At 37.5% G+C, this 27,542-nt stretch overlaps 1 pseudogene; it reads right to left on the minus strand.

Moving 5' to 3' along the window:
• Positions 1–2,610: 2,610 nt before the first annotated feature.
• LOC125777969 (small nucleolar RNA U3) lies at positions 2,611–2,809 on the minus strand (annotated as a pseudogene).
• Between the last annotated feature and the right edge of the window lie 24,733 nt (positions 2,810–27,542).

A 27,542-nucleotide genomic window follows, 5' to 3' on the forward strand; every position in this document is an offset into this window, starting at 1 on the left:
AAGGCATATTTGGTCACATCGTCCTTCTCTTCCGTCCGGGCGCAAATCAGCGATATGTTGAATAACCTCGCTTTGATGCGGATTGTGGCTAGACGTTCGTTCACCGGAGTGAGTGATAGTACTCGGCGACGGAGTCTCTATCCCACCTCGAATCTTACACCAAACTTACGCTCCTTTATATGGCCACTGTAGTAAATGCTACAAGGCCATCACGAGGCCATCAACCAGCTGGGCACTTTCCCAATTAAGGGACCGGACATTCCAGGTGCATACCCTCAATTCGTTGTCCTTATTTCGTTTGCCATGGTCATCATCAAAAGAGGGGTCTCTCATCCAAGGCTGTTTACGCGCTTTCATTGGCGGTGTTTTTTTACGTGGCGGGTCCCAAACCCAGCGCACAACCCTATGCAGGTGATGTTTCGCCTTCTCACTTTAGCCCGCCTTCAAACGAATGTTCTTAGGCTACCCAGAGGATACTTGGTCAAAGACCGGAAGTCGTGAGCTGCTTGAGTCATATGTATTGAAATACGACAAATGAGTGCGAAATGCTAATTTGACTTACGCATATACTCGTACATATGCACATATAACATAAATGTATACCACATGACTAAATATTTTTATGAAAATATACATAAGCGAAAAATTTAATTTTTTCAGACGAAGAGAAAGATGGAGAAAACGAGTGTGGGTATTCTAATACCCCATAAACCAAAATGACTAACAGTATCGTTTTTAGAACTTGTGTGCAGCTACCAAAAAAATTTAATGACAAGGGGGGAATGTTCTCTGAGGCCTGCCAAGGTTTTAACGTGTCGGTCTGGGGTCAATGGTCCGTAGGAGTTCTACAAGGCCGTGAAGAATTTACGTATTTACGAATTTGGCTCCCATCTCTTATTTGAATGGCTGAACTAAGCCAGCCAAATGGCTTCAATCATAGTATTGTCAATGCGGAGGAGTCAAGTTGGAAGTATAAAGAAGATTGTGTTGCAATGTTTCATATAATGTCATCAATTGGCACCCGGCTAAATTTTGAATCTTACCCAATCACGCTGATCACATGACTAAGATGTGTGGAAGAAAACAAATTTAACGGAAAGAGAATTAATGGCTTTGGGCGCCACTTATTTTTGACATGTGTGGTTTAAGTACGTGGCATATTTGAAATAGCTAGTTGATATGGATTTGTACCACAAACCAATTTCAAAAAAAATATTTTTCAAGAAACAGTTATTCATGGATCTTCGTCGTAAAGAGGCTTAAAGTGTTTCTGTCCTTAATAGAAAAATAATATGATCGTCGCGTCTGGTTCATCAGCACCAAAGCTAATCTTACTACATTATAACAAAAGTTCGGGTCCTTTGACAGGACTTACCGCAATTTGTTGAAATCTTAACATTTTGTTGACTAAGCATGCAATGTGCGTAGTTTGCAAGTGTTATAGCGCACGTTTGTACACATCCGTTGGTTGAGGTTAAAAGGTCATGCTTTGATAATGCCTTGTAAAATTTGCACTTGCCTATGATACTAGTACAGAGCCACTTCATGAGTCGAATATGCTTGCTTACAACACTCGAATTACAAACGTTTCGAAAGCTCTTGCTGTTGCAAACTTTTGATGTTGTTGTCATTGGGTCGTGGGGTGCGTAATACACACACTTAATACTTTCGTGCTCAGGTACAATTCATGCAAAGAGAAAAGTGCTGTTAAAGAGGAAAATTTTATAAAAGTGAATTACGTATATGTATATTATGTATATTGCTGTGATAAATTTAATTTCTATTAGTAAGAAAAATATTTATTTGTATAGTATACGATGTTAAAAGGCATACATCTTCTATCCTATCTTGTGTATCTGCACATGCTCATATGAGTGTATGTATATGCATGTGCGCGTTCAGAAATTGAAATCGTATTTTCATCACTTATCAATATACTTATTACATGTGCGCGCATTGACTTGCATGTTCATACATTAATATATACTTATATGTACATATATTTGCATACATTGCCAAACAAATAATGCACAAGCATACAAACATACATATGCGTACACATATGAATATGTCACCAACAAAAAATTGATCTTCACAAGTCAATATGGCAGCCAAATTGGCGAAGAACAAGTGTAGTAAATTTACAACAAAACCAGGCGCAAATTCCACAAGCGTAGGCGCTTCATTCATAAAAACAGAGGCCGTAACATCTCCCCGAGCATGCTTTTGCCAACCAGTCGTCTTTTCGCGACGATGGCAAAAGCTAAAAATCATAAATTGCACAACTTTCTGGTGCTTCTCGCAAAAATCTGCGTCGATATGTATTCACGACCATACGTATACATACATACATATTTACGCATGTTTGTAGGCGAAGCTGCTACAGCGACAAGGGGTGACAATCGGAGGTCATTACTTTACTTATGCCATAGAAATTCTATTGCTACGAATTTGGAAATAACAACGAAATAATGCAAATATGCATTTTTCTAAAGGTCATTAATTTTTTTTAAGAAATGAAAGGAATGAATGATCCTGAGAAGTATAGTCTTAACTTTTCAACGGCCAACGCAGAGTATTTCAACCAAAAGGAATTTATTCATTAAAATCACCCCTCAGAAGTCGTTTTATCCGTCGTAAGCGAACGATTTTCGAAGAAACATCATTTCTAATATTCCACAAGACAAAATTGGAAATGAAGTTCTTAAACCTCACGCTGTCAGATAAAACGATATACCTCGTCATTGCGGGTCGATTTCCAAAAATGGAAATGAAGACACACAGAAATGATTCTGTGAAGTATAGTGTTAATTTTTCAAAGGCCAACGCAAAGTATTTCAAACAAAAGTCACATAAAATAGTTGAGAAATCGCAGAATGACAAACGAAAGAAAAAGAACTATACCTTCAATAATGCACAAACATACAAACATACATATGCGCACACATGTGAATATGTCACCAACCAAAAATTGAAACATTGTTCTACAAAAACAACAACAGCATAAGCATGGCAACATTGTGTTGTGTTGTTGTGTCGGCTGAGCTGTGCCGAAAGAAACAAACAAACGATCGCCGATTGTCGCCGCTTCGCTTGCTGCTCGAACATCTTCGCAGACAAGGTTGCGTTAGATTCATATTGAGCAAAATTGCGCAACTTGCATTCAACGCAACCTTTTCCGGTGTCGTATAAGAAGTGTAACTTCAAAAATTAAGCAATCGGTTGAGTAGTTCAACCGGAATCATGTCCACCAGTTTAGAAAAGTGTGTTTTGAGAAAAACCCGTTTAAAGTTTGAGGTACTGCTAGATGTGCAATCCGAGATTTCCGAACGTCGAGTGGTATTATTATTTTTGGGCCTTTCTCGAAACCTTCCAATGGTAAAGTGGGTTTCTACATTTATTCTATAGGTATAAAGGAACAGAAAATGCAAAAACAAAAAATTGAAAAAGATTACTCTACTGTCCCCTTTAACACAGCTATACCACCTAGCGTTCGTAAACTGAAAAAATAATTAAATTTTCAATAACCTTTTTATAATTTCTGACTTTCTCTCACGGATGACTTGCTCAGAATCGCTACGACCACTGAATGCTATTCCGGAAACTAACTTAAACCACAAACGTTGGTACATATAAGTGTATTGGAGTCTAGAAGAATTGCTTTAAGAGGGACTACATAGACATAGACAAAGATTTTTAAGAATAAATTAGGAATTTTTAAATTATGAACACATTTTTTTAAATTTGTTTTTAGATTTTCAATTTCGAGTTCAGTTTGATACATATGGTTTCCTTACATATTTTGTTGTGGAGGGTGGAAGGAAGATGAAATTGGTGATCCAGAATTTCACGGATTCTTTAAGGAAGAATCCCAGATATCATCAACACTATATCGTTTGCATTTAATACTGATATCACTCTTTCTCCGTGGAGTTGAAGGAGTTTTTCGTATTGCGCTACCACCTATAAAAGCGAGGACTCCCTTTTCTTACGTGCCATTTTCGTGTCATTAAGCAGTTGGATACTGTTACCATTCCGTACATACACATATGGATACACCATTTGCAAACCATGTCGCCGCCATGAATCAATGACTGTGCTAATATTTTAGCTTTCCGATGATATCTCGCGAATGCTGAAAAATATACAGGACTGATATGTCACAGAAGGGTCATCGACGAGTCGGAAAAATTATATAATTACGAAAATTTTTAGATAGCAAAGTTTCAACAAATTATTAAGAGTCGTAGTTTGCGAGTCCAGTGATTACCGGCACGAACTTCTTTTCATATCGGAATAAGGTTAAGCCAAAATTTAAACCAAGCTCGAGAAATGAGAATCAATCTCGGTAAATTCTAAGATATTCTCATTCTAAAGTAAAGTGAAAGAACACACTTGTCTATATATTCTACAGTAAGGTGAAAGAACTGCAGTGACGTGGGAGCCAAGTCGCGAGTGCAACGACTGTTTTTATGATGACCGGACATATGTATTTCATCTTGCCCTCGTTTACTGCCAGACCCATTTGCTTTGCTTCCGTATCCAATCTGGAGAAAGCAGAACTAACGGCGCGGGTGTTGAAGCCGATAATATCAATATCATCGACATACGCCAGCAGCTGTACACTCTTATAGAAGGTTGAACCTGCTCGATTAAGTCCTGTAAGTACTACATATAAGAATATGTATTTTATACACAATTTATAAAAGAGTCTACTAATAGTAAAAATCTCGTTTTACTGCTATGTAGTAAGGCAATTGGAAATTTCGTCAGATAACTTAACCTTTCTTTAATTTTATGTTTCAAATAACAAGAAAGAGGTGGTATGGACCTTAAATTAAATGTGATAAATACGTATTTTAATTAAACTTGCAATATAAAATTCGAAACGGCAAAAAGATTAATTTGAATGCTGTGCAAAATCCAACATAAATGGTTCTGGAACGCAAACTACAACCAGCTGAATTGAATGCGAAGAGCAAAATAAACAAAAACATTCAAGAGCTTTTAAGATTTCGGTATGTAGCAAAGTCTGATGTTGGCATGAGCAAATAAAAGAAAATCTAAAAGGTTAGCAATTTAGTATGGAATGAAACTATGCAAACCATAGGCTATAATAAAAGTCAAATTTTACAGTTTTAAATACAAATAACATGTACAAAAGCGATTAAAAGACGAGCTGATGGTGATACCGTGAAGCTCGTGTGCATCGTAAGCTTAAAAGTAGTGCTGAGGCAAAAGTTGAAACGAGGAAATTACACTTTGAGGAAAAGACAAATTTCAAAATGTGTACAAACTATGTACGAAAGGAAGTGAAGTGATAACGGTAGAAGTGAACAACACTTAAAATGAATTGAAGGTCATTTGAGAATCAGCATTTAATTGGATTGCAGTTGACATAGTCGAGCTTTGTCGCTGTGGACGTGAATGCCGAAGCTCTTGGAGACACAGATAGCCGCACATACACACAAATGTACATACACTAATGCATATAAAACAAATGTAATATAATGGGTTGTCAAAAAGGTCTTGCGGTATTTTTATTGAATTTTTTTTTATTGAAATTGAAATGAATTTTTGATGACTCATGCCCAGCTCTTGATGCTACGGCTGCTATTATGCCGGTCTCTTTCGACCAATTCAGCGATGTTATCGCAATTTTCGACGACAGGCCTTCCGGAGCGTGGCGCATCTTCGACCACCTCTACACCAGAACGAAAACGTTGAAACCATCGTTGTGCGGTGGAAATGGAAACTGTATCGGGTCCATAAACAAATTTTAATGGCGGCTTGAGATGCATTTCTTCCTTTATCGTAGTAATACTGTAAAATATGCCGTATTTTCTTTTTATTTTGCTCCATGTTTGCGACGCTATAACTCACGAACGACTTAAACGAGACGACAATCAATCAAGCACGTGTTAGCGGGTGAAATGAGCTTTCCAAAAAGGTATAGCATGACCCGATGCGACGAATAAAACTAGAACTACGCGCTTTCAGCGCCAACTAGCGAAAATACCGCAAGACTTTTTTGACAAACCATTACTTGAATGTTTCAAGTAGCCAGTCGGACGGTTGGTTAGCCAAAATGCCGCAAAGGCAGAGGCGGGCAGCTGCGAGAATTGAAGATAGTGGGGGAGGAAGCAAAAAAGCTACATTTACTATTAAATACAATTCGGCAAGTTTCTGACGTTAGTCCAGTAGTAGAGGTGGCAAGTACCCTTGAGTCAGCCCTCACGCACACCCAATCTCCGTTTAAAACATCGTAGATGCGATGATTTTACAAAAAAGCTACTTCAAAGAAATGTGGACGACGCAGACGCGATTGAGGCAAAAGACGGCTACTGTGTATGTATGTGTGCTATGTCGCACAGTCAAGAAGCGCGCGGGTAGCTGGCGTGTGTTGCAGGTCAGCAACTTTGCAAAGATGTCACACAGACTTATGTTTAATTAAACGAGAATGATTTATGGCCCCGACAATGCACAGGACATTTTCGAATTGTTATGCACATGCGGTTGGCCAAGTATCTGTGTGTGTATGAATGCTTCATACGTAAGCCACTTTGCGCACATTCATTCAACAATCTCTATGGCATTCATTTATATATAGTATGTCACTCCATGCAACTATTTATATTCACATTTATATGTGCATGTATTTGTGACAACTTTTTCTATTTAACAATACTTTACCAATCTTCTATAGGATTTTATACATCTATGTATTGTATCTAATTATATAACTCTACATTTGTAAGCTACTTACTTGCTATACATTCATTTGTGGTGATAATCAATGACGTATGTATGTAATCCACCCGCAATTTGATTCTTGACTCTTTAGCGCCTGGTAAACATACAGTCGTTCTGAAGATTTTATTCTGAGAGAAGCTTTCCCTCCATTGTGTTTCGAAGTGAAAGTGTGTTTTTTTGGCAAAATAGTTTAAAGAAATTCTCTCCTTTACGCAGAAGTGTTAATAAATTATGATTTAATGGTTTGCTCTCATCTAAAAAGATAATAAATTAGAAATATTATTATAACGGGTGATTTTTTTGAGGTTAGGATTTTCATGCATTAGTATTTGACAGATCACGTGGGATTTCAGACATGGTGTCAAAGAGAAAGATGCTCAGTATGCTTTGACATTTCATCATGAATAGACTTACTAACGAGCAACGCTTGCAAATCATTGAATTCTATTACCAAAATCAGTGTTCGGTTCGAAATGTGTTTCGCGCTTTACGTCCGATTTATGGTCTACATAATCGACCAAGTGAGCAAACAATTAATGCGATTGTGACCAAGTTTCGCACTCAGTTTACTTTATTGGACATTAAACCAACCACACGAATGCGTACAGTGCGTACAGAAGAGAATATTGCGTCTGTTTCTGAGAGTGTGGCTGAAGACCGTGAAATGTCGATTCGTCGCCGTTCGCAGCAATTGGGTTTGTGTTATTCGACCACATGGAAGATTTTACGCAAAGATCTTGGTGTAAAACCGTATAAAATACAGCTCGTGCAAGAACTGAAGCCGAACGATCTGCCACAACGTCGAATTTTCAGTGAATGGGCCCTAGAAAAGTTGGCAGAAAATCCGCTTTTTTATCGACAAATTTTGTTCAGCGATGAGGCTCATTTCTGGTTGAATGGCTACGTAAATAAGCAAAATTGCCGCATTTGGGGTGAAGAGCAACCAGAAGCCGTTCAAGAACATGCATCCCGAAAAATGCACTGTTTGGTGTGGTTTGTACGCTGGCGGAATCATTGGACCGTATTTTTTCAAAGATGCTGTTGGACGCAACGTTACGGTGAATGGCGATCGCTATCGTTCGATGCTAACAAACTTTTTGTTGCCAAAAATGGAAGAACTGAACTTGGTTGACATGTGGTTTCAACAAGATGGCGCTACATGCCACACAGCTCGCGATTCTATGGCCATTTTGAGGGAAAACTTCGGACAACAATTCATCTCAAGAAATGGACCCGTAAGTTGGCCACCAAGATCATGCGATTTAACGCCTTTAGACTATTTTTTGTGGGGCTACGTCAAGTGTAAAGTCTACAGAAATAAGCCAGCAACTATTCCAGCTTTGGAAGACAACATTTCCGAAGAAATTCGGGCTATTCCGGCCGAAATGCTCGAAAAAGTTGCCCAAAATTGGACTTTCCGAATGGACCACCTAAGACGCAGCCGCGGTCAACATTTAAATGAAATTATCTTCAAAAAGTAAATGTCATGAACCAATCTAACGTTTCAAATAAAGAACCGATGAGATTTTGCAAATTTTATGCGTTTTTTTTTTTTTAAAAAGTTATCAAGCTCTTAAAAAATCACCCTTTATATGTATATTCTATACTTAAACAAAATTTTTAGAACCATCGTATGTTTCTTGCATGCATAACCAAATCATACTTAAGTCAACGAAACCTAAGTGTCAATGGTGGTGTTGGTGGTAAGCGCTTGGAAAGTCAAGATGCTACGAGTGCCACAGGTTCGAATCCCGACAGAATAAATTTTTAATTTTTTGCTTTTATTTATTTATTTTTCTTTATTTTAATTTTTAAATTTATCACAGCAATATTATGTATACATATGTATATTATGTATATTGCTGTGATAAATTTAATTTCTATTAGTAAGAAAAATATTTATTTGTATAGTATACGATGTTAAAAGGCATACATCTTCTATCCTATCTTGTGTATCTGCACATGCTCATATGAGTGTATGTATATGCATGTGCGCGTTCAGAAATTGAAATCATATTTTCATCACTTATCAATATACTTATTACATGTGCGCGCATTGACTTGCATGTTCATACATTCATATATACTTATATGTACGTATATTTGCATACATTGCCGAAAAAATAATGCACAAGCATACAAACACATAATAAATTTATAAAATGTGAATTTAAGTTTTCTAGTTTTCTTTCATACAAAATGATATGCATTTCTGAATATCACTAAGAAGTATAACTTCATCCGCGCGTAGGGACTCCACGCACCTTTTTTTTTGTTTCACCTATAACTAATGAAGATACAAGTAGATATAAATTGTGACAAAAAAGCACCAGAAAATTGTAACAAAATACCCTCGGTAAATTATATTTCAAAATCATGTATTTTGCTAAGTTGGTAGGACCGTCCTTAAAAGCACGATTTGTCAAAACAGTTTTCTACAGCAGCTGTTTAAGTCGGTACACCTCAGTAGTGCTTTGCGATTTTTTACAATGGCTAAAAATATCAAACAAAGAATTTGTTTCAAATTTTGTTTTTCTAACCATATTTGGTGTGCAGAATCTTTGCGAATGATGGAAAAGACTTACGGTGATTCAGTTTTATCAAAAGCATAAGCCTACGAGAGGTACAGGCGGTCGAGAGATCGTTGGAGGCATGCCTCATTCTGGATGATCTTCGACCCCTTCAACTGAGGAAACTATTAAAAAAGTGAAGGATACTTGAAAATCATCAGACAAGTTTTAGAGAGATTACAAGAGAGTTCGACCTCTCTCGCGAGTCCGTTTGTACGATTTTGGTGGATATCTTAGGTATGAAACACCTCCCGATAAAGCTGAATTTTTTTTCAAAAATAGTACCGTTAACAGGTTTCTTTACACATGATTGATCGTGCGAATTTTGATCCCACATTCATCGAGAGCATTACAACTGCCGATATGTCATAGGTTTATGAGTTTGTCATGCCAACAAGTCAACAATCATTGGAATGGAGGGAAAAAACAAACCCAACCAAAAAAACCAAGCCAAAGCCGCTCAAAAATCAAAGTGATGTTTACTGTTTTTTTCCATACTAGTAATTTGGTGCATTATGAATTTATTACGGAGGGACAGACCGACGAAAACGGACGAAATTGTGGATGAACAATTCATGGATTTTACACGATGATAATGCACCATCGCATCGAGCCACAATTGTGACCGAATTTAAAGCCAGAGATTAACCACTCCATTCACCAGATTTTTTTCTTTTTCACCAAAGTGAAATTGTTGCTTCGTGGAACCCCTTCTCAGTCGATCGAAGAGATAAAACAAAATTCGCTGAAAGAGCTGAAGGCCATCCGAAAAAGTGTTTCGAGGACTTAAAAATTTGTTGGCATAAGTGTATTAAATAAAGTAGGGATTACTTTGAAGGCGACGAAATAAATATTGATGAATAATTAAATCAATTTACAATTTCTGGGTGCTTGTCGCAATGCATATATAAATGATCTGGATGGGGAGACGAGTTGAAATCCGTATATTCAAGCTGAAATTTGAATAAAATTGAGATATCGTACTGAAACTTGGTATATGTGTTCTTTAGCAAAAACTAGAGGACGAATTTGAATGTGGGTGTAATTTTACCAATGCCATGCCCGCAAAACATAACTGTAATTTGGCAAAGATATTTGCAGAAGCACGGGGCACCTGAGGGCTAAAAATGTTCAAAATTTGAACGTGGCCCCGCTTTCCATCAGGTTGAATATATCCCAAACCGTAAAAGCTAAATTAGTTGAATTCGTTCAGAACAAATCGATGAAATCGGATGATAACCACACTCACAACACACATAGCCGGCGTCAAAATCGGACGATGAGCGTGGCACCGCCCATCGACCGATTTCAACTAAATTCGGTTTCTTATGCACATATCTCCGATATCTCAATTTTTGGCCAAGCTAGAGAAAATAGCTGTTATTCGATTACTAAGCCTTATATTTAAAACTGTACAGATGATTCAGTTTAATTATTCTCTCGAATCATTTTTTCAAATAAATTTTCAAGTTCAATATTCAAGTCTCGAACTTTATCTGAGTCTGTTCTTAATTTAATGATATTACTGTGATCAAAATGAAAGGTAAATTTTGTCCATTTCATCTCATTCAAAGTAATCCCCTCCCGCTGCAATACACTTATGCAAACGAGTTTTCCAGTTATCATAGCACTTGGAAAAATCTTCCGTCGTGATGGCCATCAGAACCTTCTTCGATTCAGCTTTCATATCCTCAGTTGAGTTAAATGGTGTCTTCGGAGTGGTCATGTAAATTTGCTGAATAGCCAGAAGTTACACGAAGGTAAATCAGCTTCTGACAACACAATTAACGGTTGATAAAACAACGAAGAAGTAGATTTCATCAACGTATTTAGAAAGTTATTTTAGACATGTTCAGAAGGTCTGCTTTTCAGGTCAGATGAAAACGTTAAAATAGTTGAAAGAAATTGATTTCATCAGCACTGGAAATTCAGATGCCATTGAGATAGTATGGAATATGTACCTCGAAAAACTAAACGTGCTCTGCTCCAATAACAGTAGCATGTTACAGAGCGTAGGTGTACAACAACACTATTTCACTATTTCCGTTGACGTTGAGGGTTATATGTTGTTGAGGCGTTCATGCCTGTCCGCCCATCACAACATGGGAAGGAGACTTGTAGCCGACCAGCACGTTGTGGTTTCGTGCGTTAAGCAGCAGCGTAGCACGCAACCGCAGAGCCATTAATGGGGCTCAGTAGCCACACTCTTGCGACCGGCCAACGGCTCGTGAGCGTACATCCGTGAAACAAATGACTATTCACAGCCATGCGGCTGAGAGCGTCTGTTGATGGCACTAAGGTGGAAATAAAAATTTAAGAAGCTGACCATCCCGTGCTTATGCTAGTCGGCTGAATTTAAATGAATTCTAAACACACATATTCGTCAGAGTCAGCATGTGCGCCTCGGTGTTGTAAGCCCATTCTTACTGCCTCATGGCTTATAGTCACTCGCTGCTGGAAGTTGGTTAGTCTTGTCGGAGTTCATACCCATATACAAAGGTAAATGCAGTATATACAATACCTTCTGACATATATATATATATATATATATATTCATACTTATCGCTACACGCATTTCTGCTCTCGAGCGTAACCTTTCAGTCGGACAATTCTGCCGATTTTTCGGTGATACGATTAAAAGCGTATAGCTGCGCAGTCAACCACAAAGCAGGGCGGCACACGAATGCATTCAGGCGAAACGCTTTGAGGAAATGTGGAAAGTGGAAGTGACAAAGAAAGCGTAAAGGAAGAAATTGTAAGTTGCGATAAACTAACTAAGCAGGCGATAAGCGTTGAGCAGGAAGCTTATTGAGCGCTAACGCAAAACGAGCTAACCGTTGTGGCGCAGGTGAAAAAGACTTTCACTTTCGTGCACAGTGCTGAAACGATTAGGTAAAGTAAACGATTGAAGCGTGAAGTGCAGATTTGGAGTAAACAGGGTCAAAAGTCTGTTTGAAAAAATATTTAAGTATTTAAAGGCAATTAATATTGGTAATTATGCTGCAGGATTCTATGGGGTATATAGAGGTATCCAAGTAAAGTTTATAATAATTATTTGCGTAAGACATGGAAATATGTTCAGTTTAAGTCTTTAATATTTTTCTTAACATTAAATTTACTTTCTACTACATCACTGCGCGTTTGAATTTATTACCGGTTACTGACGAACTAACTAGGAGTTATTTATAACGCGAATTTAGACTTTATCCGTCCCGAAGAGGCTCGGGTCTATGTAATCTGACACAATTCGTTTCCAGTCAACGACTTTTACACCAGTGGCGCTAAGAACATACCAATGATTTTTTGTGGGGGTTCAAATATTCTAGAAAGATCGGTTGATATTATATTATAAAAATGATTGTACTTTATATTTACTGGAATTGGAACCACAGAAGAGTAGAATATTGCATGCTGGTTATTTTTTCATTTCTGTTCTAAGTGTTGTGAAATTTAAATATTTAGAAAAACCAAACTTTTTGTTTGATCTCGGCAAAGGAAAAGATTTTTTTCTTCTACGCTATTAAGATATCCTCCAAATTCCCAACTACAAATCTTTTGAAGACGTATTTGTCGCAAAATAATTGGAACTCATCCAGAATAGACCCCGACATATCCAATATATGTCCTGCATGCAATGAGTCTCCGCTTGACACTGGTCACCTCTTTACATGCCCTGCCAAACCCACACATCTAAACCCCTTTCCCTTTGGTCCGACCACGTCGAAAAAGCACGTTTCCTGTGCCTCCCGCTAGATGACGTCGACGACAACCTGGATAACCCTTACCATACTAACAGGGATTTATATTATATTATATTAAAACAACAACTATAGTATTCATTAATTAGGTTACAATCAAAACATGAAAATTTTTAGGTTTTTTTAGGCTTTCGACTTTGCAATTAAAAAACAAAACACAATCCAATAGAAATCCTCTCGAAATTACTTAAAATCTGTAAGCTGTCCAAGTTGCCTTTGGACCCCAAAATGTGTCTTTAGGAATGCACCTTTATTAAAAAAACTGATATCACTTTGTAAATCTCCAAAGTCCGCTTAACCAAGTTAAGGTATACTGTGAGTAATACACAGAATCACGCTTGGTCAAAATTCGCGTATGACATTTCAGTACAAACTTATTAGAAGACACGTGAATACTATATACTACAGAATTTTCGTCCATTAATAACGACGCTTAATTTACACTTATCCATGTTCACAAACCAATTATCGCAGCCCTTAAAAGTTTGCAACCTTTTCTTTCTAACATAAAGGTTGAGCATACACAGCTTTAATGGTTTTTATTCGCACACACTTAGATTTTTCAATGAATCAAAATGCCTAGCTCACCAGCCTCAAGATAGTGTTCGTAAGTCCTAAAGCATTTTCAATTTTCTCAACAGATCCCACATGCTCTCTAATCACTAATTCAATCATTAGCTGAAAGCGTTAATTAAGTTATGCTTAAGAATTTTTCTCTACGTACAGATGGCAGCTGGGCAGCACTCGCCCAACAACCGGGTTGTATACTTTGAATAAGGCGGGGCGTTACCTAAGAGCAAGCAAGCGCTATATAGAAGAGTGTATTTCTGCACATACGTACATATATATAGTATACCATGTCCTCGCTTGACAACTGTCAATCTATAATTCATCAACTTAATTAGGATTACGAATACCTCAAAGAGAACATGAAAACAAACGGTTGTTTGGGTGTAATAATTTGTGCGGACTAATGTGTGTACAATTATGCCCACACATACACTTTAATATTAATATATGCTGATATGCCCATGGCATGAAATTATTGCAAAGACAATGCCTGTGGTACAAGAGCGGAAGGGTACAATGAGCACACCGTTGCTGTGGGCAGTGGATCATTATGTGAGTAGGGGAGGGGACTGAGAAAATTAATTTATTGCCTACAAATAACAAACAAATTATCTTAATTGTTACTCCAAACGCGCGTACACGTAATGACGCCCCACAAAGACACAAAAATTTATAAAGCTTTGTTGCTTTAAATGTTAGTTAACTGCTGCTTAACTTCCAGGTCGGATTGAGAATATGTACCACTTTTTCATGAAAAATTACTCATCAATATGTTTCAACATAGTTATCATCATGGTCACCTGATCATCTGATTAAATATCCATACACATAAGGAAGCAATTTTTCATCAATTTTATCTTGGATAAGAATCTTTTATTCATGTAATTTTTTACCATCATAGACAAGTATAGTCACAGAATAATTTCTGAATTGATGAACATAGACTTTAATTTTTTTCATTTATTATGCGTTAGAAAAATAGTCGCAAACGTTTTGAGTTCTTATTCTCTAAACACCTTTCAAAGTCTTCACAAGTTTTTGTATTTCGTTCAAGTCTCTATTACCTGATTTGAAGTATATCAGCTCACAAATAAAATTAAATCGCTAGTAAACCAACTCGTAAGCGGAAATTTTGTCTTCAAGTGCACTTCACAATTCAGCAATGGCTGGAAGAAAAGTTTTCATACGAAATTTGTCCATCAATTGAACGGAGTCCCAAATAATTCGCTTGGAATCTTCAATTAGCGCTACCTTGCGAAAGGAGGAAACGATTGGCGAGCTGTTGTTAACTCGGCTATAAGCGCGTAAGAGGTTTCTATGCGAATAAAGAAGAATATTGAAGAAAGGCATTTCATAAGGCTTTTACAACATAACATACACAGTTTGCTTTCTTCCGTACCCCAATTTATAGTTTGTTTCGCATGTGGATCCAATTTTCAAACTTACCTCCTAAATCGAAATGATTGTGTGATATTTTAAATGGCTGAATGGAGGGGAAGACATTCAAAACCGAAAACTAGCTAAATCTTCTTCTGCTAGGTTACCAAATGCCAAAAAGGATTCTCCCTCATTCACCTCTATATCCGCATTGAAACCCGAAACTTGAATGTGCAATCCAGCGAAATTACTTCGAAACATAACCTCCCTCTTTCGATATTAGGTTGAATTTACGTTTTTTTAGTTAGATTTAGATCCTTTTGACTCGACTGCTGGGCCACGAATGCCCTGGCTACTCTTTTGCTATCCAAAACTAATTTATTTAAATGGCTAGCACAAGTTTTATCTTTTGCCAAGGTATTCAATAATTTAGAAATTATGTAAGTTATCGATATCATTTATCTAAGTCATTTATTTCACTCCAAATATTTCTCATTTATGTTGTCGTCTAATTAAGGAAGCGTCATGTTGTCGACGCAGTTGCGACATGCCGCGTTACGTTGGGTGCTGCGCTTTTCATATTACCACGCGTTCGGTTTCGGTTTGTTACCCACGTTTATTAGCTACAAGCGGCCACTGCGGAGGCCGCATCATAAGCTATTTTACCGGCTGTACACCGTCGCGATAAATTTGTTCTGCTGGTCTGTGTATCCCGTCATAGTGTCGCGTATGTCAATCCACTTGGTGCACATTCAAGACTGGTTGTCCGTAATTTTTTCGTTGAGCGTTGCCATACTATGCAAAACAGTTGCGCTTGTCACAATGTGTATATACATATGGTTTGGTCAACGACGCGCAGTTGAAGCGCTATGCCGCTATCGCACGTTACGGCGACGTTATCGGCACCTAAAGCTACTAACGTGTCCCAATCAAGCGCAGTTGGAGTATCAGCTGTTGGCAAAATTCTTTAGTGCCAACATAGGAATCGTCCTTACGGCGCGCATATATTTTGTCTACGGCAAGACTAATGCAAATACATATAAATTGCTACTGCTTGCTCAATTTCTCTCAAATTCATTCCTTATTGCCTGTCTACATCAATTTGTGTACGCGCTCTACTTGCTGCGGGAACAATTTGCATGTGTCAACGAGTTGATACGCCTTTGGCTATGCGAAGTGCGGTCATTACAAAATATTAAGGATACATTTCCGGAGCAATCTTCCCAAGAGCTGAACAGTGAGCTGAGCGCCCGCTTGTTGGAACTGGATTTAATGCATTCGGATTATCAATATTTGACTGTTCGCGTTTTCAAGCTATTCTCCCTACCCTTTGCGGGCTTCTTGTTGCGACAATTTAGCATCAGCATCAATATACTCTTCAGTGCCGTACAATTCATTAATAATCGAAAAAAAGTCGGTACAGCGGATGATATTGTAGGTACACTATTGATTGGACTCTTCTTTACGGATGCACTGTTGCTGCTTTCGTGGGTCAATGGGGTTGTGCATGAGTGTAATGTATCCGCGGAGCTGCTACGCGAATGTACCACACTAGTCAGTGGCTGTAAACATCAGGCAGAGCTGAAGCAGCAGGTGTATTGAATTCATTTTATATTTGAAAAATTTATATTTTTAACTTACGTACTTTTCAGCTAGAGTCTTTGGCTCTCCGTCTCTGTTGTCATCCTCTGCGTTATAAAGTTCTCGGTCTTTTCGAATTCAATCGTAAAGAGTGTCTGAACGGTTTTTTTGCCATTTTTATTTATATAACGGTACTTATGCAATTTGATATGCATAAAAACCAGGCTTCAACTTTTTAAAAATTACCTTGAAAAAATTATATTCATCTCTTTCTACAATAAGTTTATGCGTATTCACTTTATAACATAAATGAAAGATTGCACGATTTTAAATTCGTTTCATGAGACTGAGAGATCTTTTCGAAGAAATTTTATTGGAGCTTTGATATGGCAACGGCAAGTATCATCCTAGACATTGAGCTTTTATAACTCTTTTTATATAAAACTTATTTTCTATAATACTAATCAAGTCATTTTCTATAATACTAAAAGTCAGTATATATCGCCAAGTCTAAAATCGTATGAGGTTTAAAGTTCAGTACGCCTCACATTCCGACATTTCTCTCATCTGCGTCAGCAGAGAGCACAAATTAGTGAAAAATTGAGAAAGCTGACGAATTGACCCGGTTTGAAGCAGTTGTTGGTTGTGCTACCGGCAGGTATTCAGTGCCGGTTATTTCCCACCCTAGCTGTCTAATGTCTCTTAAGTTGGAAAATTGGGAGCCGTGGAATATGCCCTGTCTCACACGGTTGAAGGCGAGACATTCGCATTGATAATATTCTTCCATTTTCTTCCTTCTTCCATTTCCAGAAAGTGGAATCTTAAAAGTAGGTGTCCTATGATGACCCCTACAAAGTTAATCGGCTTCCTTTTACCTAGAAGTAAAAACTTTCCGGTCCAGCATCAACACTACCCCAAAAGTGACTTTGTGGTATGCCCGACCTGAGATCTTTACTAGGGTCCATTGCTTCACACAACCCTTAAAGGAGCTAAAGGGTCTGGGGCAGCTAAGATTTTGTTTCCAGCATCTCTCAAGCGATTCAACACGTCTGGCTACATATATTCCTATATGACTGGGTACCCAGATTATATTAACCGAGTTAGTTCCTGAGAGTCGAATTGCCTGCTTGCATAACTTAATGCAATGGGATTTAGTATTGACACTAAGGGTAGCTTAACCGTCGCTTGGCTATAGACAAGAATGTTTATGGTATTGCAGATAATAGCAGAACCTCTATTACTCCCTCAATTTCTGCCTGAAAAACTGATTTGTAGTCATTTAGTTTGAAGCTAGCTGCAGAAGAATACCGCTCCTGAGCTGGTTGATCGTAAGCATTATTTCATACTTCACTAGTATATGTGTTAGCCGGATGTCTAGGATAACCTCCAGAGCTTTAGTTTCCCATCGTATAAAGCTTATCGTTTTCTTAGCATGTGATTTAACCAGGCCTGCAGGTAGTACAGCCGTAGTGACGTGGTATCAACCCACTTTTCCTATGACGTACGCATGCTGCCTGAACTCCAAACGGTTGGAGTTTTCTTTCTCACTTTGGTAACCATTTCTTGGGTGAATACGAGAACATCATCCTAAGTGGGTGTTATGTCAGGTTGAAAATGTCTCGCAATGAGTTCCGAGATTGTGTTTATTTACGAAATGCGATTAGCCTTCTCAAAGGTCCTGCGGCTGTGGTTACTGAGAGTGTACAAGTGAAACGACCCAATTCGCTCACATTTGAGGTCCAGTTTATTTTGATCCCATTCCTATACATCGATAACTCTAGCCCTTCAATATTAACTTTGATCGATATACCTGTGGTCGAAAAAGTAGTGTTCTAAAGAGATTGTTTTTTACTACTATGCAGGTTCTTTGGCATAAGGTATGTTAAGATTACTGAGCTTAATCCAGTAACCGGGCATTGATAGGCACAGGGTTACTGGATTATGGCAATGTCTAACTTGCATTTTACTAGTCTGTCGATGAAGTGCCCAGACCATGCTACGGTGGCAGTTAACCTGCGCGTGTAACATATTTTTGACGCTGGCCTATTCACCATTTATAATACTCGGATGGCTTAATCTTTAAGCTAGGCCTCTTTCATCAGGACTTTATTTTTCCATGCACTGAGTTAAAAAAATTTAAGTGAGTTTTGGACTTAATAGTAGATATCATTCAATTGTGCTCATAAATTTAATTATTATCACCACTTATTATAATCGGATAGTAATATAATGGTATGGTGTGGTACCGCAAACGTAAAATTTATATAGCCCCAATTTCCAGAAGGTAGCTAATGAACTTGAGAGCATTTATGCTTAACCGCCATAAAACCACGACACCACGTAGCCATATATATTATATAATGAAGTTTCCGGCACATAACTGAATTATTATATGCTTATATAAATATACAAATAAATGTAATTGTAGACATAACTATATTTATCAACATAAGCCAGCTCACTCTAAATAATTAATTACCTATTACTATTAATATGATTGCTTAGTGTTAAGAATCACATCAAAACAAAACTTGAAAACTAATAAAAAGCATTTATATTTTCACAGATTTAAACAATAAAAAAATCAAATGTCGCTTGTTTGGATATGTGTATGTGAAAAATTATGCGGAGGTACTCTTTGCGTTTCAAAAGTATGCAGAAACGTTGGAAGACGGTATTATTCTAATACTGGTTTTTTGTACCAAGATATTATAAAATATTTAATATAGAAACGAACCTCGTTGGTCCTCAAATACCCCGACTTATGAAAAATGTAGATTTTACGAATGTTATGACTGTTAAAGTTGGAAAGCTTTAAACAGAAAGTCGAAATTTTCCTAGATAATGTTGCACCAAATTTTGAAACATTAGCCAACTCGAGTTGTGCAAATATAATACTACATACACAATGATCTACATACATTTTCGGATTATTTTGGAGATTTTCGCGAGAACAGAGAAGACGGTTCCACTACGATCTCAAAATAATTGAAAAAAGATAGCAAGTTTGATGGGATCGTCCCATTATGGTAAATTTTTGCTGACACTTAAAAAAGATTGTGAAATAAAAACTTATAAAGGAAGAGCTCATAATTGAGATAAAACATATGTTCTCGACATTTGTCTCTCTGTTTACTTCGACGTATTTCTATAATCCTATTTTTCAAAACAAATGATATTATATATAACAAGTAAGAAAGGACTAAGTTCGGGTGCAACCGAACATTTTGTACTCTTGCAACTTGCAAAAATCAAAGTCAGAAAAATACTTTAAAGCGTAGAACCAAGCATATAGAGTCAGCCGGATATTCCAAAATCTTGATATTAGTTATATTGGAGCTAGGCCAAGTTTATTTATTCTTGGCACAAGATAGACTGTTATAAGTAAAATACGCTCTCTTGTTTCTTTGGGATAACTCACATATTGACCTGGAAGTTCGAAAATTTTTAAATTAAGTATATGGGGGCTAAGGGAAATACTGGTGCGATTCAACCCATTTGACATACAGACATATCATTAATAGAGAAGGATTATACCTTAATTTCAGTCATATATACGACACATTCACCAACATTTTCGATCAAAATTCAACTAGCTTGAAAAGTTTTTATTGAATTTAAACCATTTTTGGACGTAAGGTGGCACACACTAAAGGTACTACAAGGAGTGTTCCAAAGCAAACAGGACAGGACAGTATGGCCGCCAGTATGCCGGTGCAACTATTTCGAATGGCCTCTACGTCTGAATAACGCTTTCCCTTCGTAAACCCAAATATTCGGTCAAAATGCGATAAATCGATGTTTTTGAGATGTTCAATTCTATTTCCATGAACTTCAATGATGATTTCGGCTAATGTTTGATGAATTCACGCAGAGCTTCGATGGAATTTCCGGTGATCACGGATATTGATTAGTCCATATGTTGATCGTCATTTATGTCCTCACGACCACTTTGAAAAAACGTTGATAACGTGGGATAGGCAATATCGCCATACACTTGTTTCATCAATTGAAACGTTTCTATGAAAAGTCATGAAATTCTCATTGGACAATTGATAAAGATAGCAGATTCTAACGCACTACTCGACGTATAGATGACGCCACCAGGGGGCGCTGTATTCGTGCAAAGTTTTATCTTGTTATATTAATTACTTCCTAATTTGTATACTGGAAACTGAACGAATTAAAGTATGTGCACGAAAAATTGGGCTAACGTATAACGTTATAAAACTTATGTTTATTATTCTATTTCAGAAATATTCATAGAAGTTATAGTTTATATATAGATTTATACGAACTCAAGATATAATATTTTTTTTATTTTTTTATAAGCGAATAATCGTAATTTAAATTTAACATCCTTCATAAGCGCTTGCACATAATCCTTATTGAAGTCTTTAGTGACGTTTCGCCACTTTTTTCTAAATGGCCTCTCATTTTTCACTGTACATATGTTGCGACTTTAACAGTTTTGCTTTAATATTGGCCCAATAAGTCTCAATCGGGCTGAGTTCTGGGCAATTCAGACAACCACTCTATTGTCTTCGGTATCTTTCGTACTTAAGAGATACAGTGGCACCTTACCATTGAATAGAAAGGCCGGTAGTGGTAGAAAATAACGATTTGAATCGCCACTTATAGCAAAAAAAAGTGTTGACCACTCTATTGTAACTCTTTAAAGCGTTTTTTCTGTAATGATCTGTTGCAAGATTAGGCCAAAAGAGTACAGGATCCTTTTGAAGCTTAATTAAAGGCAAAAGAAGTTTCCATAAGCACTCATTAACATAAATTTCTTGATTTATTGTTCCATAGCCTATAAAAGATTCACTTTTAAAGCCACACTGGCAAATAGCCTGCCATACTAGAATTTTTTTGGGGAATTTGACAAGCTGTTGATTTTTAAGTTTATTAGAAACATTTCCCCTTTTGTTTGCTGTGTAAAATTGTCGTCCGCGAGTTTATTTAAAGTCCGTCCAAGTTCGTCCATTACAACGCAGTTAAAATTAGGCACAAACTTTTCATATAATTTTCGAGCACGTCGTTTTGCAAAAAGATGTTGGTTGTCATTGCGGTTTGGTGCTGCATTCACTTTGAAGGAACGTAACTCATTTCGTTTGCGTACTTTCTGTACATAAGAAAGTGACATTGGCACTTTTTTGGCGGCATCTCGTACTCCAGGATTTAGTTTCAAATAGGTCACTTTTTTCGTGCACATACTTTAGGTAGAATTTAAAATTGTGCCATATGGTAAGTATATTATGCCATGAACCAAATTTTGTCAAAATCGATTAGTCTGGTGCCGAGATGTGGGATACTCGTATAACCAAAAAGTGGTCGGTGCCATGACCATCGTCCAATTTAGCTCTTCCGTACAATCCCGGTAGTAAAATTTAATGTCTCTGCCATATTCAGTTATTGATTTATCACCCATTTAGTAATTTTTAACAGTACCGTTATATAAGGTTCACACTGTCGATAGAAAGTCTTTTAAGATGTGTACTCAGCAAAACTGCTTGTTGTAGCTTAAGTGGTTTAGAAGATATGTGCATTAAACTTGTTAGAACCCACTTTCACAAACAAAATTTTCCACAGGTGCCCCTTGCTACTGCTATCACCTTTATCAGCCTGGTAAAGAAAACATGCGATAGGAATGTCCCCGTTTTAAAAGAAATATTGCTTTGAAGCTTATGAAAAGGTACAGATTTCAATAATTGAAATATCGAAAAAACTTGGCAGAAGTCGAATGGTACACATATTCAATTACAAGTCAGCTTACAGTTGAAATAATAAAGGCGGTAGGTCAGAATGAAGTGATTTCCGATGTTAACAAGAGATCTATTTTGAGAAAAGCTTCCAGGCAGCCAAGATCAGGACAAAAGCTGATGTTAATCTACTGTTCAAGGAATGCTTAACACATGCCATATTAAAAGTTTTTAAAACTAAAGAAAGACCACAACTTAAGGAACCCCGAAATGAAATACGACTACATTTTGCACTGGATCACAACGCCTAAAAGTTGATTGGTGCTATGTTGTCTGTTTAAATATAAACCAAATTTATTGGGGAATAACAACCAATATGTATTAACACTCGCGCGGATATGTAAAGAGCCGTGTATTTACGGAGTAAAATTTATTTAAAATTATTTTTTATTTACACACTAATATTTCTGCGCTAAATAATTAATCGCGGCGCAGTGTGAATATAAAACGACGACAAACAACATATGTTGAAACTGCTCAGGGGACAATCCTTTATGTTGGGTGGGTTGACGTACAAGTGTGGTGAGTTGTGTTGTATTTGAGTGTGGTGTCGCCGAATATGTTCTTCTCAGTTGTTGAGTGTGATGTTATTATCAGATGTGGAGTAGGGTGGGTCGATTCCGAACTTTTTTCGATTCGGAATTTCTAATAGTGCGGAAAAGTTGCCTTAGTACTTCCTGATTCCAATGCAACTTTTTGTTTTGAGATAGGATTGCATCTTCAACCCCAACTCCAGCCTTGAAATTTCGGAAATTCGCCTAAAATCGTGAAATTGTCTACCTAGTGCCTGAAATACGCATCTCATGGCAAAATGTATAAAACAAAAGTTATTTGTCACGTCATTTGCTACCGAAATGGTATATGTGAACATGGCCGTAGGACGAACCGTTCTCGAGATACGAGCGAAAAGGCTGCGCGCCACAGCGCAAGCTGAAAATTGTTGCAGCTCTCAGCTAACCTGTATTGGTCACCCACAGCTCACCGCGTGGAGGTGGCTGCTCTTCGGGTTCCTCCCAAGCCCAACCCAACCAACCAACCATATGTCAGGCTTGTTTTAGTCTGAATCTGTGTCAAATTTACTCGTATTGATAAAATCAGATTTTGTACTAAACTTTGGCACTTGTTGCCTATATTTCAGTGAAGAGCGTATAAAACGATCACGAGATTGGGGGCCAATAACTTTAGAATATGCCTCTGTCACCAGTTTGACGTTTCTCTCGACTGCCACGGTGTGAGAGGGGAATTCACTAAATTTCCATACCTCTGCATTGTCTCCCGACAACCCTTTTATGAGTTCTTCGTTAGAAACTGAACATAGAACTGGTGGAACAGTCAAGGTAACAGTCTTCCAGTTAATCATATTGTAATAACTATTAGCTTTGAAATTCAGCTTTGGCACTTTATTACATCTAGCCCTTCCATTTACAGTGTCAGACTCTGTTTCTCTGGCTGCCAGAAGACAGTCAAGGGCCAACTTTCTCACTTCTATCCGTTCGTCAGTCATCATACTAAGGAAAATGTTTTCTGGAAGAGCAAAGAAAGCATTCTGTTGAATGGATGAATCGACAACCTTGCGCAGTTTAGCAGTTAAGTATCTCGACCTTTGAATTGCAGCTTATTGAGAACCACAAAGGTGAGTAAACTGTAAGTATGTACTTGACCAAAATCTTTATATCCTTTGTTGGTTTGTCAGTAGAAATGTATAATCTCAGAATTCTATTTGCACAGGTGAGCCAGCGAGATTTGCACATGTTACTTGGATGCATCGACGCTAAGTCTGAGGAACATTGACCGGAAATAACAGCTTCTGATATTTTATAGAAGTAAACTTGGTTTGTGCTAAGTTGGGTCGGATTAATAACCTCAGAAGGTAATGTTGCCATATAGCTTGCGTGGCCAAAGTAATGACAACCAGGTTCCGCTATAAGAGAAATATGTTCCTTTTTGACAGTGTCGCGGTAGTACCTTTCACCTTCCCTGACTTGTGTAAGTGTATTGTCTTTGCGGCCGTCAAAATACAGCCCATATACAGAGTCAATACTTTCGGTGTTTTGGAGCTTAACGCCAACACTTTTTTTTGCCAGACTAATCTTGCATTTGTCAGTGACAAAGCTAGCCTGATTCTCTGTTATCAAACCTGCTTTTTTGGCATCCAGAAAAGCAGATGAAAGAAACAAGGCCGCTGCTCTATCACTTACTCCAAATCTTTGGGCAGCTAAAGCAATCGTTTCTAATACTAGTGTGTTTTGTTTGGTTTTAGAGGATGGAAGAGAAAATTCATCAACAGCATCGTTTTTGGAAGAATCCATGTGCGACGCACCTACATTGTTGTCGTCTGTATGAGAGTCTGGCTGATCTGAATGGTCATGACGTTTGGAAACCTTTTCTTTACGTTCATTTTTCTTTGTAATCTTTTTTGTTTCAGTAGATCAACACTTCCAATGCGACCAATTCTTCTGGTTCTCTGGTCCAAGAGAAATGGTTATTCATTGATCGGAACTTTCCTTTCCTTTGGACAAGTACAAGAAGAAAAATAAAAGCATTTACAAGCAGCGATGTCAAATAATTTTTCGTCAGAAGAGACAAAGTCGTCTCTTTTAGAGCTCAAACCTATTGGGTTCCTTAAAAACATTTGTTTAAGAGTCAGAAGCATTTGTACAACACTGGTGTGTGAAACTATCGGAATAGATGACTTTTTGAAAGTATTTTCAACCTTTTTTGCAACTATTTCTGTAACCTCTTTACTCCTAGGTTCATATATAAACTTTAAATTTTCTGTTTATTAAAAAAAAACAATATAAATTCATATACATATTACTTAAATTATTTGGTAGTTGTAACTTAAATAAGTAATATTTTTCTTTTCTTCTTGCTTGCCATATCATTAATTACTTCATCTGGATCTATTTTAATATCCCAGTGCACTGCAATAACAGCAAGTGCACTCAGCCGCTCATTGCCCATCACACTGCGTGGTAAAGTTTTTATTCTTTTTAAGGTTGAAGAAGTTCTTTCGAAGGAAGCGGTCGTCACTGAAAGAGTTGGTAAAATTGTAAGCAGGTAGTGAATATTTTTAAAATACGTTGCATCGCAATGTTGCAGTAATTTCAACACTTCTATGGTTGGATCTACTGGCACACCACAATCGATACTCTGATTTTAATGCTGTCATTGATATTTGCTCCTCGAAGTAAATAGTTAAATTTTTTAATTCTTCGGCATTATCAATTGCAGCAAAACCTGGGAGCAGAATTTGAAATGACGAGAGTATATCCTCATTCACTAATAAACGTTCTGTCATGTTTTGAATCACAGCACCAACGCATGGAATAAATATTGTAACTCTGAAGTGGCTTTCAGGGGTTGTGCAAGGTGGATTAGCACGAGTAGTTTGACGCGAAGTTACTCTAGGCACTACAAGATCTATGTCAAAAAGATCTTTAGACATTTGTGATGCTGTTTGAAAAATATTGTTGAAAAAACCATCCGCTGTTTCTCTTATCTGGTGCAGAGTTCTTATTAATTCTTTGGTTCGGTTCATTGCTGATAAAAAATCCATAGATTTTTCTTGTGGCAGCGTTAAGCTGAACAATTGCTCACAGACGAATAGACTAAGCAAAAAATCGCTTTTCTCTACCGCTGCTAAGAAGGCTGATGCTTTAGACGAAATGGACCATGTCTTACTCGAACATATCGGGCTTTTGGATACAGTTGTCTTATCCTGGTTTGCACTTCACTTAAATGCCCTGACATGTTTGCTGCTCCGTCATATCCCTGTCCAACCAACTTCGCCATATCAAGATGGAGATCTGTACAACGCTTAAGTATGACTTTTGATAAGTTTTCAGTCACCGTCTAGTGTAGTTGCGTACGACTGTTATAGGTTTGAGCTGAGTTGTGTATAAGAGTTTCAAAAGATTCAGTCAGTGATAAATCTTTTTTATTTGTGATTTATTTAAAAAATTTCCTTATTTCGGGGGGGCTACAGCCCTATAGCCCCCCCCCCCCCTGGCTACGTGCCTGGCCGTGGCCAACGCGCAAAGGACCATAAATCTTTCGCAGAACTTTTCTCTCGAAAACTCACAACGTCGACTCATCAGATGTTGTCATCGTCCAAGCCTCTGCACCATATAGCAGGACGGGTATCCTCCTATAGACTACATTCATATATGTATATCTATAATAAATATCGGTACAAAGATAGCCATTTTTCTCACTGTGCAGCACAAACCATACTAACAACAAGTAAGGAAGGGCTAAGTTCGGGTGTCACCGAACATTTTATACTCTCGCACGATAAAGTGATAATCGACATTTCATTATCCGTCATTTACATATTTTTTTATTTTGCTGTAACATTAATTAGAATTAAATTCTGAGAGATTTACCGTTATTTTCGGTGAAAAATTAGGTTAGGTTAGGTTAGGTTAGGCGCTGAGTTCTTCGTGTTCGATATCAGAGACCACAAGGGATACCTCAGCTCAAATACCGCATTTGTGTAAAGTTTTATTCCGCTATCATCATTGGTTCCTGATGTATATATTATACAGAGAAGGCATCAGATGGAATTCAAAAAAGCGTTATATTGGAATAAGGCGTGGTTGTGAACCGATCACCCATATTTCGTACATGTCATCAGGGTGTTAAGAAAATGTTATATACTGAATTTCATTGAAATCCGTAGAGTAGTTCCTGAGATATGGGTTTTGGTCCATAAGTGGGCGACTCCACGCCCATTTTCAATTTAAAAAAAAAAAGCCTGGGGGGTGCCATTTCTTCTGTAAAATTTAGCGTTTCTGACGTTTTTGTTAGTCGAGTAACGCACTTTTAGGGATTTTCAACATAACCCTTGTATGGGAGGTGGGCGTGGTTATTATCCGATTTCTTCCATTTTTGAACTGTATATGGAAATGCCTGAAGGAAACGACTCTATAGAGTTTGGTTGACATAGCTATAGTAGTTTCCGAGATATGTACAAAAAACTTAGTAGGGGGCGGGGTCACGCCCACTTTTCCAAAAAAATTAGGTCCAAATATGTCCCTCTCTAATGCGATCCTTTGTGTCAAATTTCACTTTAATATCTTTTTTTATGGCTTAGTTATGACACTTTATAGGTTTTCGGTTTCCGGATTTTGTGGGCGTGGCAGTGGGCCGATTTTGCCTATCTTCGA

The sequence above is a fragment of the Bactrocera dorsalis genome, chromosome 3 (assembly GCF_023373825.1).
Source record: "Bactrocera dorsalis isolate Fly_Bdor chromosome 3, ASM2337382v1, whole genome shotgun sequence".
In the NCBI taxonomy this organism is placed as follows: Eukaryota; Metazoa; Arthropoda; class Insecta; order Diptera; family Tephritidae; genus Bactrocera; species Bactrocera dorsalis.